This window comes from Filicampus tigris, chromosome 2, assembly GCF_054856515.1.
Source record: "Filicampus tigris isolate MCC_2025a chromosome 2, RoL_Ftig_1.0, whole genome shotgun sequence".
NCBI lineage: Eukaryota > Metazoa > Chordata > Actinopteri > Syngnathiformes > Syngnathidae > Filicampus > Filicampus tigris.
In genome coordinates this window covers 36,585,384-36,594,759 of record NC_141218.1, presented here as the reverse complement: position 1 = coordinate 36,594,759, position 9,376 = coordinate 36,585,384, and the positions used below count along the sequence as shown (strand labels likewise).

General features: G+C 41.7%; 1 protein-coding gene across 5 annotated transcripts in view; it reads left to right on the top strand.

The window, feature by feature from the left end:
* The window catches only part of LOC147152347 (storkhead-box protein 2-like), a 58,758-nt gene that overhangs the window by 31,623 nt on the left and 17,759 nt on the right, over positions 1 to 9,376 (top strand). Inside the window, exon 1 of one of the 5 annotated variants that reach the window (XM_086024019.1) lies at positions 1,161 to 1,363. The exons of the other annotated variants lie outside the window; for them this stretch is intronic. The gene's annotated coding sequence lies outside the window, so the exon portion shown is untranslated. Of the gene's footprint in view, positions 1 to 1,160; positions 1,364 to 9,376 lie in introns of those variants that run through there. 5 annotated transcript variants of the gene reach the window in all.

Genomic DNA, 9,376 nt, shown 5'->3' with positions numbered 1-9,376 from the left:
CGTGAATGTTGTTTCCGAGTTACAGACATCGCATTAACGTGAAAATCAAAAATGTTTCCAAAATTGAATATAAGTGTTTTTCACAGGACAGCGATGATGTCATGATATATATATTGATACAGAATGTCATTACAGTTGTAACAGGTAACAACCAATCACGGCTCACCTGTTTTCTGAAGCTGAGCCGTGATTGGTCGTTACCTGAGCACTGAGCAACTGTTATGTCATTTTCAGTCGACAGCAAGTGACAACATTTGTATTCCACGAACACAATATTAATCAGAATATCATGTTTAGACTAGTAAGGCTGCATAGAACATATTAGTGTAAAGATATTTTGGGGTGTTGACTTTCCGCTTGGATCAATTAATAATCGTGTTTATAAATGGTGATTCCAATTTAAGTCAAATTTTTTTTTTTCCATCATCGCTCAGCCCTATGTGAAACTTTAAAGTCTAATCTTGTGTCCAGTATAATTTAGATTTTAAACAAGTTTTTGGAATGTGTACCTTGCGTTCCTGTGATTAGCAAACAAAGGATCACCTCTGCATGTGCAATTTGCTTTTTGGTTGTCTTTTTGCACCAGTTATGCCAAATAATGGACCAGCCTCAAAAGAGAGGAGTAAAGTTGTTAATATTTATAAATGAACCATTTATTATGCAACTGTTTCAATGCCCCATAAGAATTGTGTGTATTGATGTGCGTGTCCTACATCCAGTAGTCATCGTGCTCAAACTGGGTCACACCAGAACCCAGCTGCAGCACCGCAACACTGGCTCCTACGGAGCTTTTTCTCACACCACATCAGAGCACATGCTTGCGACTTCTAAAAAGGGAAAATCCTGAATGTGCGTGTGTGACTGACTGCATGTGTGAACATATGAGTGATGGCAAGAAAGAGCAACTTGGGATGCATTGTCATGGCAACCTTCTCAGCAGCCCGCCCACAAGCTTGTATGTCAGTGAGCATTACACAGTGTGTGTGTGTGTGTGGGGGGGGGGGGGGGGGGTGTCGCAGGGGCGGGGGCGACGCAGATGCAAAATGAGGCAGCATGTGATTGGTCACACCCCCTTGTCTTTGTGTGGCGCAGAGGATTGTGGGTAGCCCTTGACTGAATGCTCGTGAGGGGGGGGGGGGGGCAGGAGAGCGAGTGTGTGTGCCTGTGAGAACAGTGGAGGACGTAACAAGCTTGTGTGTGTTTGCTAGGGGCGGGGGAGGAGCGGAGTGTGTATGTGCGTGTGTGACAGAGAGAGGCATGAGCCAGTGTGTGTGTATGTGAGAGAGAGCTGTGCTACCATCAGAAGCAACTGCTTTCAAATCGGAGTCTATTTTTGACGTCGAGTGGAACACGCTTAACCAAGGTATGAATTTGACTGCTGGGCTTGTCTGGATGTATTTATCTTTGTGTTGCACGCGTTCATGATTAGCTCGCTAGCATTGTGAGCAGAGCGTAGCATCACAGCTGTGCAGAGCGAGTGAGCTGGAGAAAGATAAATATGAAGGATAGATCATGCCCGCACATACGTACATACATTACATGTTGTGGGAGGAAGTAGGGCACATTGCAAGGTGGGTAATGATGTAAATGAATGGGGAGAGAGGTGGAGGGAGGGTAGAAGAGCATGACAAAAGGAGGGGGTGTGGTTTAGTGGTGTGGACAAAGGAGACCGGCTGATTGTTTACTACCACTGCAGTGAGAGAGACATGGACGATCAATGCTCCCCATCCTGCTTTTATCGGTCTTTATTCTCGCTGCTTTGTCTCACAGAAATGCCCTCGTGTTCACTATTCCGTTTTCCTCTTCCCACCTGGGCTCCGCATGTTATTTTATATCATATTCCTCTTTCCCCGACAAGCCGTCTGTCCTCGCACTCGAACTGTTTTATTTTTTTTGGGGGGGGGGGGGTGTTGTAGAGACCGTAGTAAAAATGGAGAACGCAGCGCTGCAAGCTACAGCCGCTACGCCAAAAATGGCTCTTCTTTATCTGCAGCTCAGTGCTTTTAATGACATGACGGGATGAGGCAGTGAACTGCTGATAAAAATCCAGGCAAAACAAATATACACACAACTGTGAACTTGTTAAACAACAGTTGGGTGACTACAGTTCTGATGTTTGGTAGCATTTGGCGGTCATGTGAGCACTCTGCCTGCAATGAAATGGTCTGTCCATTTTTATGGGACATCTGCAAAGAGCGGTGCAATGATGGGATGGTAAACTGCAGCAATGGACAACCAGGTACAGTTGAAGAAGCTTTTCAATGGGAAGTGTATTCCAATGCTACATAATGTTTACCACCTACAGCAGGGTTGGGCAGTTTTGATATCTTGAGGGCCACAAAAATGTTTTTTTTCCAACCTCTCAAGGGCTAGAATGAACTGTAAACATGCACCCTGTACTGCTTCAGGAAGGATCAAAAATTTTTTATATGAAGAATAAATTTGTCATAAATTCCATCCATCCATTTCTATGAATTGCAGTCTTATACCAGCATGGATACTTCAACAAATAATGCTTCTATTGATTAATGAGTAATTATGTTTTAAAAACAGAATATGAGAACTGTCTCCCTTAATAATACAGAATACGGTCTCAAAGTTTGATTAAAGTCTTTGTCAGCTCTCGGCTATTTGACAAAGTTGTCGTTTTACATTGTACTGCAGTAACTCAAATGATTCAAATCAAAAACTGCTTGATCATTTTGATAGCAGGCACACCAAACACAAAATATGTCTCCAATCAAAACTGAAAGATATGTCATTTTGGTCAAATGTTTTTAACATCTTAGTGCTTTGGGGTTGAGTTCACATGCGACACAGCTCACTGGACCCTCATTGCAGATCTCCCGTGTCCATCAAGAGGCCCCGCTTGGCACTTTGCAAATGAATCCGACGGGCACTGTAGGTGGGCAACTTCACACGAGAATAGCTGGCTTGCCCATCGCATTCATGTCCACAGAGCAAACGACTCCCTGTGGTCACGCAAAATGTATCCAGCTTGTTGAAATCTAGTTCTGTATGTGCTTTGGCTAATCACACTCCTGCCGTTGTTCTTTCTTAGTACTGTTGATGGTGGATGCTAACGCGTGTCCTTATTTTTAACTCCCACCCTCAGTGGTGGACCATAAATGGGATCCAACTTGTGGGCTACACTAAATGAGGGTGGGGGTCGCATGAGTCTGGGGCAGCCAGTTACGAATGCCTGACTTACAGTATTACCTGTACATGTCGAGGAAACTGAGGTGACAAAGATGAATTACCACAAAACCACAGTGCTTTTTCCTCATTTTGTAGCATGGATAAATGTCAAATGCAGACCTGACAGGATTTTCCAGAAGAAAAAAAATCTCCCATGTGAGACGCATCCCAGCAGCAAGAAGGTGCTACGACGAGAATTCTTTCTATGAGACGTATACAGACGTATATGATTTGAATGAGAGAGGTTTTTTTTTTTTTTTTTTTTTTGTCACTGACTGCTAAATCGAACCAAATCGAATCGTTCCATTTGAAAAGGTTCCGTCTTGAACTGTGTCCTAAACCATGTATTGAGATGCATATCGAATTGTCTTTTATTGGAGAGCTGCACACCCCTATATAGAATATACTGCATAGAATCATCTTTACTTGACATGGACACAAAATTTGACGTCTGTACTTGACCCATCATATTGATGGGCACAGCAAACACACACTGTTAGTGGCACACACTGGAGTTTCCAGGGAGCAATTGAGGGTATCTGTGTCTTGCTCAAGCACGCCACAGCTTTGTTTTTGGGGGTAGTTGGGCATGGATGGTCTCGGACCGGGGTCCCCACGGTGGCAGGCAACGATCCTAACCACTTGTTTACAGCTGCCCCAGGCCCTGAGACACTTCTTTCACAATTTAAACCCGCTTCAGACTAAATTTTTTTCTGCTGAGCAAAACCTTTTTTTTAACTGATTTTGACTCCACTCCCAAATAAGAACAAAGTGGGAAAATGGGAATGTGTCTTGTTTTCAGTAGTTACTTATTTTTTCATGACTAATACTACTACTCTGAGATGCTAAATATGGTAATAATAATAATGGACCTTATGCATGGCAACATATTAAGCATTTCCAGTGGAAAGGTCAGACGACGTAGCAGTTTCCGCTGTCAGTGTTACAAGCTACTGGGACACCATGACCTGACAGAAAATGTAAATGTGTGATAACATGGGCTTCCATAAGAAGTATTTCAATTGTTCGGCGCTGGGACTTTTTGAGGTCCAAATGGCATAAAAAATGTTTACTTTTCAAAGTCGAAAAGATAACTTCTCCAGCTAACACTGGAGTTTGATGATATGTTCTGCGTGAGTGAGGTTGACCAGAAGTTTACATGCCAACTTAGACCAAACATGGAGATGCTGCATGCATAGTAGTAGTAAGCGTTTGAAATTTTAAACCATTTTACCTCTAGAAAAGGGATGAATTAAAATTTCATGTTGTGGACGATTTAACACATTTTTGGAGAGGGAAACCCACTATTCTTGTTCCAATCTTGATCTGTCCTCATTCAATTCAAACAAGTCAACCAGCAAATAAAGGCAACTGTTAGCCAATCACAGATAAAGGAGGGGTCGCAGAATCGTTCAATCAGATATGGTTGCTTACAGAAATGGTGAGCAGCTCCATTGCTAATTAAGCATGGACATTTGGATTTTTTTCATAAAACACAGGACAACAAGAGCGAGCAGGAAGTACGCGCGCTGCCTTCCCCTGTTACAAGCACTGATGTCGAGCTGAATACTGAAGTAAGCATTCATGCTAGGAGGGTTAGCTACAGCAGCTCGGGAGCACACGGAGCAGAACCGGAAGGTAACCCTGCTTTATGTTGCTCCTTGTGCTTTTTAGCTGCTGTAGTTTCCTCTCCAAGCATGAACGTGTAAAGCCGTATCTCACTGAGCGGCAAAGTTTTCCAAGTGTGTGCGCACGTAGCGAATGTTGTTGTTTCGTCAGGGTTCGTTGATGGTCACAAACGTTCGCAAAGATATTCGCCAACAATTTTAAGTGTCGCAAACAGTTTTACTTGTCGCAAAGAAATTTTGAATATGTTCAAAATTTGATGGCCACAGGGAAAACTGTTTGCGACCATTAAAACTGTTTGGGAATGTCTGGCAAACATCTTTGCAACTGTTTGTAACACTAAATGAAGCCTGCCAAAAAAAATATTTGCTACGTGTGTACACATTTGCAAACCTTTGCCATTCAGTGAGATACGGGCTTTTCTTCACTGCTCAGCTTGACATCATTGTTCATGTTTATCAGCACATATGTTCATGCTGAAGCAAAACTTTTAAGTTGAATAAATGAACACAGAACTACACCATTGTTTTATGATTGTCTTTTACATTTTAGGATCAACTTCCACATTTAAATCACAGAAAATATTTCAGAGCACTTGTCACCAGAGGTGGGAGTAAGTCACATATGTGCAAGTCACAAGTAAGTCTTGAGTCGTAACTATCAAGTCTCAAGCAAGTCCCGAGTCACTGTGGAAAAAAATTAAGCAAGTCAAGTCGAGTTGCCACCAAATTTCAGTCATGACCTGGTTCAGGCAAGTCATGAATCAAGTCAAAAAATCTTGCTCAGTAAAACATATGTGGGGTGATTTAAAAAAAACAAAACAAAAAAAAAGGGTTTTTTCACTGATCCTACAACAAAAACTACATTATCTCTAAAAATGTAATGCATATATTTACATCTCTAAAAATTACATTCAAGTCAAATTTATTTATATAGCCCTTAATCACAGGAAAGTCTCAAAGGGCTTCACATGTGCACCAGGTCATATACACGACATCCCCTGATCTTAACCCCCAGGAGGGCAAGGAAAAACTCAAAAAACCCTATCCGGGAAAAGTGAGAAACCTTGAGAAGGGACCACAAATGGGAGAATCCCCCTTCCAGGACGGTCAGGCTGCAATGAATGCCAAGTGGGCAACATTGAACACACATTATAGTACTATACAGTGTTTGTTAAAGTGATGTGAAAGTTAATCAAATGAAGTGCTGCAGGAAGATGACATCGATGAAGTGAGCACTGGCCCAATGGTCGTCAATGTAGAAATCTCCATAACAGCGCCTCCGAGGATGTGGTCAGCCTCCAATCTTGTAGCAGTCAGTTGCTGTTGGATCGAAACAGCAACCTCCAATTCGATCGTCATCACCTAGTTCCCAAGCCTGGGAAAAGGGGGCAGAAAAAGAATAGAAGCGGCAGTAAAGGGGCCAAAACAAACAGTTCAACCGAAATGAAAAACAATAAATTTATAACATGAATATCTGGAATTCAATTATTTAGAAGAATACATGTTATTTTTTCATATTAACGTTTATATGAGTGGCACACTGTTAATGCGGTGATAAATACTGAAATATGCTGAATGAGGGTGTAAATGCGTATAATCATCAGATTTAAAAACGACATTTCAGGTGCCAATCAGTTACCCAAATCTAATTATTGTGTGTTAATGAGTGAAACGAAAGGCATTCAATTTGTGCAATTTGTAGGTTGTCGCATTTTGAAGTTGAGTGAAATTGACGATTAGTTTAGGGGGGCGCTGCCACATCAAATATGGCAGATACGCTCAACGACCCAAAAAGTACTCCGCATAGACACTCTCGTGCTCGATGCTAGCAACATGCCGGTGACAGGGGTGTCGTATGTTTTGCTGAATAGAGTCTACTTTCAAAGTACACAGCACTTCACCTTGTTATTAAATAGAGGGCGGGGGGAACTTTTGCATTTGCAAACGGAAACGCCACTGTCAAAGCGAACGGCGGACAGTTTTCACAAACCATCCCACCCCTAGTTACGTTCCTTTGCTCTACCTAAATGTCCAGAATCCAATTTTATACTTGTCCCAAAGCAGTGTTCATATCGGTGGCTAAACCACCTCTCTGTGGGTTTTGTAATAAGGACAAATAAAGTTTGACGTTGATGTTGTGTCTTCATCTCGTGAGGTGCAAACCATGCATTTTTCCAACCTATTTTTGTCAACGTCATGGACAAGATAATCCATTAGCTCAAATTAGTCATCCTCGGAGTTGCTCCGACGCTGTTGGTGTGTACGTTGCCGCATCACACTAACAAGTGACGCTGACCGGGTTGCCAGGTTGCCGTGAAAGAACAAAATACCCTCTTTTTTTCTTTCTTTCTTGCTTTCCTTCCTAAAAAGGCAAACTGTGTTCAATTGCAAACTTAAAACTATAGACATGATGACTTGTCAAGTCATGAAGTCTAAGTCAAGTCGAGTCACTTAGATACCAAGTCCCAAGTCAAGTCAAGTCCTTCCCGTGTTTTTGGCAAGCAAGTCGCTAGTCCTAAAAATAACAACTCGAGTCTGACTGGAGTCAAGTCATATGACTCAAGTCCCCCATCTCTGCTTGTCACAACGCCTCTGTTCAGAGTGAAGCACATCAAACTTAGATTGAAGAAGTATCCCCCCCATCTTCCCCAAAAATGTAATGCCCCCCTTGTAATTTCTTTCTACAGCCAGGTCTAAAAGCACATTGCAACAAAAGGCAGCAGCACAACTAGATGAACATTACTTGTCAACTTCTGGCCGATGGTTGTGCTAAACCTTTGGCTAATGCGAAATGCTATTGATGTGTTGGTCGACACTTCAACAGCTGTAAACAAGTAAATACACTTACCGGATACACCATTGCTCCCCATTCTCCAAGCCTGCCTTTTTTTGGCTCTGTCCCAATTGATATTGGAAGCTGTGTGTGTGTGTGTGTGTGTGGGGGTGTGTGGGTGTGTGTGTGTGTGTGTGTGTGTGCTTACAGTGGCTCAAATGCGTCACTCACGCCGCCTGACACAGATTCACACCCATCTGGGTGAAATGAAAAGACTTTATTTAAATGGCAATCTCATCGCGAGAATAGCTCAACTCGCATTCGGACTGACTGCACGCGGCAAAAGAAAATCCAGCATTAACGAGCATGGATTCTTTGCTGGTATATTATGGTTAATTCCGGTTTGCACTGCTCTGATGCAGGTGTTACTAGTGGAGCAGCATGGCAGTGATGGTCCACCAACATGGGATGGTGGTGGACAAGCATGGGTTGTGGAACAGTATGGCATACTGGTAAAACGGATTTGTTCCCGTGTTGCTGGATGAGTCTGTGTGCACGATTTTCACTGTGTCCGGTCAGGGGCTATTGAACAATAACAGTAAATGTGCTGGGCCCCTCAAAATTAAGTTAATAGCATGAGTACCTTATCAACTAGGGCTTGGGCTTTAGCTTTTAACTAGCTTTTTATGTTAATTCCATCAGTTTTTATTAATAACTTGTGCTCATGTTTCAAGTTGAGTAAGTTAATAGTTACAAATTATAATTAATAACAGTCTATTTACCCTTCACCTGAGACAGGGGTGTCCAAACATTTTGCAAAGAGGGACAGATTTGTTGAGGTGAAAATGCGGGGGGCCGACCATTTAGCCTGACATTATTTTTTTACAGGGAACACCAATAAATCCAAGGACATTTTAGCAAACCAGTCTTCCTTTAATTTTTGTTTTTTGTATTTAAATTTCAAGATTTTTACACATGTCTTTTGGTTCATTTGAAACATGACATTTCACTGGCAATTAAATGTTCACTGAACTTTTAGATTTAAAAACAGGGAAATAAGTAACAGTATTCACCAGTACAAATTACATTTCAAACATGAATAACAATTGGAAATTAAATGTTCTCTGAACTATTTAATTCAATAACAGGCAAATAAATATGTAAAAAATGTATACATCATATTCAGCAGTACAGGTAAGAGTTCATTTCAAACATGGAATATTGTTGAAAATAAATGTTTACTGAACTTTTAGATTTAAAAACAGGGAAATAAGTAACAGTCTCCTTGCAAATGAGGCAGACACAGTTTCAGTGATAAAAAATAGGCAAATTCTCAGCTTTCCTTAAAGGGCTGGTTGGGCCCTGTTGGCCATGTTTTCACTAACAAGTTCATTTTATATATTTTGGGATCAGGAAAATGAAAAGAGTTGTCATTTTCTATTTTATCCATTCATTTGGGAGAAATTAGGAAATAAGTGACTCCATGAATAACGCCTCTTTTTAATGAGGAGAATGGCCGCGCCCCCTACCGTTCTATCCTTGTTCGGTTGGAGTCACTGGAGGAACCGATTACAAACTCTCCATTGGAAATCATTGTACTTTCATTGCTTATAACAGTGTTTTTCAAACTGTGTGCCACGGCACACTGGTGTTGTCACCAGATATTGTCAGGTGTGCCGTGGGAAATGATCTAATTTGTGTGCCTGTGCGGTCTAGCGCTTGGCAGCGTAATCCTGTCTTTACTACATTGTAGTACTCTTCCATACCAGCAGGTGGC